Here is a 5,256-nt window from a genome sequence, read left to right as displayed (position 1 = left end):
TATAGTATAGATAGTATAGAGAGAGAGAGATATATAAGAGAGAGAGAGAGAGAGAGTGCGTCGTGTGTGTGTGTGTGTGTGTGTGTGTGTGTGTGTGTGTGTGTGTGTGTGTGTGTGTGTAAGAGAGATATAAATTCATGATAATTTAATGTTTTGTATCAGCGGTATCTATTGCCGGATCGACTCGGCTCTTAATTATCCCTCCTTAGAAGCATTTGCATTACTGTCCGACTTACCAGGCGAGGAATTAATATCAGGTGATCTGTTTTCCCCCATGCCTGTGGCATGAAGTGTTCCGCACAAAATTGAACAGTATTCGCATCACAAAGTATCGCTGTATTTCCACGCTCGAGTATCCAGCTTCATAGACTGTCGAGGCAGCACACAGACACACGCACACATGCGCTAAATTTTCTCATGCGTAGTTTCGATGACCAATCGGTTGACACTGTACGTCAACGCTGCGAAACGTAAAAAAACATGCGTGTCTTTCCCGGTACACCGTGGCAGGCGAGTGAGCGGCGCACCCAAGCGAGCAAGTCACATATCCAGCCCGTAGAAACTATTGTAGTACATAGTACGCTAGGCTACCAGTGTGCCGTCACGCTTCATTCATACGAAGGCGCCATACACTATACACACGCCATTCACTATACTACACTGTCTTGGTTTATATAGAGATCAGTGGTCATAGCTAATTCGTTTTTCCTCGGGGTGAGGGCGAAATTCCGGTTGTGGTTTGTGCTTTGGCTGTGGCCAGTTCAACGTTTTCTATTGACAATGTAATAGCACTTACAAGGGACTACTATATACTACTAGGGGGATTGCCCACGGTCCCCTGCTAGCTAGATTGTCCAGCAGTTTGTTCGTATAAATTCTTCACGTGCGTCCAATGCAATATTAAAATCAGGGTTGCAAAGGTTGGGTGAGTGCATAGTGTATTGGTATAGGGGTTATTCGTCTAACTATGTTATATATGTGGGGTTATGCGTGGCAGATTGCGGCGGAACTCAATTGTTCAGGATCACTTTGTGTACATATATTCTTGTTCATATATTTAATAATTGTTCTAATGCGAAATATGACACATACATCCAATATCAAAAAAGATAGTTGGTTGGTTTTGGTGAGTGCATAGCGTATTGATCTTGGAGTTGACAATCCAGGGTTGAAATCCTGTAATTTCTTGTTAAAATGTTTTCTCACTATTGTGTAACATATATATGCGCATTAGATCTAAACAAAACAGAATTGATAAGGTTGGGTGAGCGAGTGGCTGTTTTTCTGTGAGACGTACGGTGGTTACGGGTTTGATTACAGTTGAAATTGTAATGATGACTTGAATGATACACTTTTTTTTTACACAATGGTATTCTATAATCTATCTATATAACGCATAATTTTGATCTGAATAAGGCAGCATATGTATATATTTGTGTTAGGGCGCAGAGTACGTTACGGGGAGTTAGTAGAGCAGGGTACAACTCTTATTAAAAACTTCTAACAGTTGTTGCGCGAAATGTAACATATCCACACGCACGCGCACACACGCACGCACGCACGCACGCACACACGCACACACAAACACACACACACACACACACACACACACACACACACACACACACACACACACGCACACACACCTTCTTCGAAAAAAACCAGGATGGGTAATCGCGTAACAGATTGCGGAGGGACTCAACTGTCCAGGAGTCAGTTTGTGTAAATTATTCTTCATATAATTAATAACTGTTGTCATGCGAAAACATACGTTCAATATCAAAGAATAAGGGTTGCTAAGTTTGTGCGAGTGTATAGCGTATTGGTCGGGGAGTTGACGATCCAGGTTTTCCAGTCATTTCTACTCAAAATGTTTCCTCACAGTCGATCGTTAAGGGGAAATATAATATGTGTATTAGATCTGAACAAATAGAATTGACATGCGGTTTGGTAACATGCCAATTGGTGCTGCGGCTTGGACTGGGAGACGATGGGCACGGGTTCGATTCCTGATGTAATTATAATGATGTTTTGAATGTGTTTGATTTTTGTGTGAAAATGTTTTCTATAATTCTGTTAATATAAGAGACAAATTTATGATCAAGATTAAGCTGCATGAGTATATTTATGTTTGGACGTAGCGTACTGTACAGGAAAATAAAAGCGCAGGGTACAAATCTTGGATGAAAATTAAAACAGTTGTTCTGCGGAATGTAAGACATGCACAAATCCTTCTCCTATGCTAACGTACATAGGAATGGCGCTCGCGTTGCTGGTCGCGTTGGCAGCCAAGATAATACTTTTGGGGTCTAACTTGCGCATTTCAAACGGACAGGGATATGCCAGGTGTAAGGATGTGCATGGTAAAATATGCTCTAGACATTTGCCTTTAGCCGCAGCATCCCGCCACAATCCTTCTCATATCAGGAGCTCATATGCTAATTTACATAATAATGGCGCTCGCGTCGCTGGTCGCGTTGCCAGCCAAGATAATACTTTTCGGCCATATCTGCGCGTCGTTTCTTCATTTGGTTGCGTTTGGCTTGTGCCATGGGTACACATAATCTGGAACCACATATCTTGTGTTATAGTTTAGCACTATCATCCAGCTCCAGGATCTAGATAAGAAGGTATTCTAAGATAATGGTAATTTAACCAAGGACTGCACCAGGCACTGTAGAGCCTCCTACGAATTGTGCTTATCTCAGGCGACGTGAGTATGCATGGCACAGCGTGGAGGAACAAGACAAGCACGTGAGTGAAATAATTGCGTCGCTGCGAACTAAATACGGTCGAGTTCGAAAACAGTCAATCGTATCAAAAGTCGAAAAAATCGAAGCAACGGATCAAAGATCAGCAAAGAAATATATCGCGGACTTTTACCAATGGACAATGAATTAATAGTATGAACACATAATATATAATCTACGCAACCACAGAGGTGCTGCCTAAATACTGACAACGTACATCGTAGGGTGGAATGGTGTATTACTTGAGCAGCTTCTCACCATAGATATCAGACGTGATGAAGCCTTCATGTGTACACACGGAAACTACGCCCTCTGGGGGAAGGCCTCTGATTGTGCATGATCTATACAAGAGAGTATATAGTCGTACGGCATACGGCTATGCTTTACACGGCTTTAGAAACTCTATATACAGCTGTATTGTAACTGTAACATATGATTTACAGATGTTACATAAATTAGTTAGAGACGCGGAGTGCGGCTAGACTCGGGGTTGTTTTAGTGGTAATCTATGTAGACGGAGCATCGCGCGTCTTGTTGCGGCTACATTGATGTTATAGGGAGAATTGTAAACGTGTTTTAGGTCGGGCGTTTCTAGGGTCATTGTGAAATGAGGGTGGGCACATAGGGCTGTGGGTTAGTGACATATGTGGGTGAGATGACGTGTGTGGTAGGCTGGGAAGGACAGAGATGTAGGAGTCGAGGAGTCTGGTTGTGGTCGCGGGAGCGTGTGTGTGTGTGTGGGGGGAGGGGTGCGCGTTTCTTTATCTCTATGTGCAAGATGTGACTCACTACACTGTGTGCAAGATATTAAAGTTTATTCAGTTTACCACGCAAGTGTTGGCTTACTTCATCATTTCAACTACGAAACGTACATCAACGTTATAGTAACCATTCAGTGGGAAACTAGCTGTTTTCTGTTGACACTTTTTACGACCATTGTATGTATTAATGACTGGCTAGAACTACAATACATAAATACGCGCACGCGCGCGTGCACGCACCCCCATATATATATATATATATATATATATATATATATATATATATATATTTGTGTGTGAGAGAGAGAGAGAGAGTGTGTGTGTATGCGCGCGTGTGTGTGCGTGTGTGTGTATGACTGTGTGCGTGCGCACGCGCGCGTGTGTGTATGTGCGTGTGTATGAGGTGAATGTTATAAGCATATTAGGTTTGGGTATGGCAGCGCAATACGTTACAGTACATGGCGAGCCAATTAAAGCTGTTAGCTGTCATTATATGACGTTAGCGCGGAAATTGGATGTGAGTATCGAGCTATTAGAAGGTTATCAGGCGTTATTATTTGCTGTTATACATAGCAGGTGAGGCTGGTAAGGTGGTCAGCGTCACGTGTCTGTTGTCCGTGTGCCTTGATCTGTTAGACGATAAGTGTTACATGTAGCAGGTATGGCTGTTATATAGAGGTGATCAACTGGGCTTCAACAGTCGTAAGCCAGTACTCATGACTTTTAGCGGAAGAAAGCGCTTTTGGTCATGTTAGCTGTCATTGTGGATTGCGAAGCAGTTGAGGTTATCCGTTAATGTAGTGGAGTGCAGGTCAATGTGCAGGCTTGTTCATTCGTTAGTTCATTCTTTTTTACAGGTCCTCTTTTTAACAAGTAGCCACGTCCTGTAGAACCCTGACTTGCTTTACCTATTGGAACAATGCACGAGGAATCTAAAGTCATGTTTTATAATACTTGAATTGTGTTAATGGCTGCATGCGCGGGCGGGTGCGAGTGTGTGTGCGCGCGGGCGTATGTGTCTATACTGATATTGAGAAATGGTCAGATAGTCAGTTGGCTATTCATTTCTCCCCGGACAAATATGATGAAGCAGTCACGATTCGTAAATGAGAATATTCTTTCTATATCTACATCCTAACAGTAGGTAACCGATACTCCCTCAATCACGTTGATGTGATCCCTTCCTGTGGCCACGAAGGGCTTACGGAAAATATAAAAAAAAGCGATATCATGATGCGCCTTATTAGAAGAACTCTATATTATTCCGACGAGGAAAACCTTTTACTGTTATTATATAAGGCACCTGCGCGACCCTTTCTTCAGTATGGCAATGATTTTTAGAGTCGTCGTAGGGTTACACAAGTGAATGCGTTATAAAATAACCACTGGAGCGCCACAAAATTTGTATCTCTTTAAAATCGCCTTAAATCTATCAAAAACAAGTGCCGCAGAGCGACAGCGCTCAACTGACGTGTACTGTAGCCGGGTATTCTTCTGATAAACTCACTGGCAACCGAATCAAGTGCGCCCTCCCGCCACCGCGTTCGCGCTCAGAGCATATATCTAGGATACTACTAATACAGATCTAAAATCTATGATAGCTAGGCTTTGCTATACCGTTTGTACAGTAATAAAGATACAGCTATGTAACTTTAATGACTTCGCTATATTAACATGTTATCATGGATATGCGTCGAGCGCGAGCGTAGTGGTGGTGGATGGAGGGTGGGGGGAGGGGGCGGGTG

The 5,256-nt window shown here is 42.8% G+C and overlaps 1 protein-coding gene across 2 annotated transcripts in view; it reads right to left on the bottom strand.

Annotated features, from left to right (window-relative positions):
• The window catches only part of LOC106809721 (solute carrier organic anion transporter family member 2A1-like), a 31,054-nt gene extending 30,433 nt beyond the window's left edge, over positions 1–621 (bottom strand). The window contains exon 1 of one of the 2 annotated variants that reach the window (XM_014812907.1): positions 237–621. The gene's annotated coding sequence lies outside the window, so the exon portion shown is untranslated. The remainder of the gene's footprint in view (positions 1–236) is intronic. The other variant, XM_014812906.1, reaches the window with a different exon arrangement.
• Between the last annotated feature and the right edge of the window lie 4,635 nt (positions 622–5,256).

Source organism: Priapulus caudatus, unplaced genomic scaffold (genome assembly GCF_000485595.1).
Source record: "Priapulus caudatus unplaced genomic scaffold, Priapulus_caudatus-5.0.1 Scaffold379, whole genome shotgun sequence".
Classification (NCBI taxonomy): Eukaryota; Metazoa; Priapulida; class Priapulimorpha; order Priapulimorphida; family Priapulidae; genus Priapulus; species Priapulus caudatus.
This window is presented reverse-complemented; position numbering and strand designations above follow the sequence as displayed.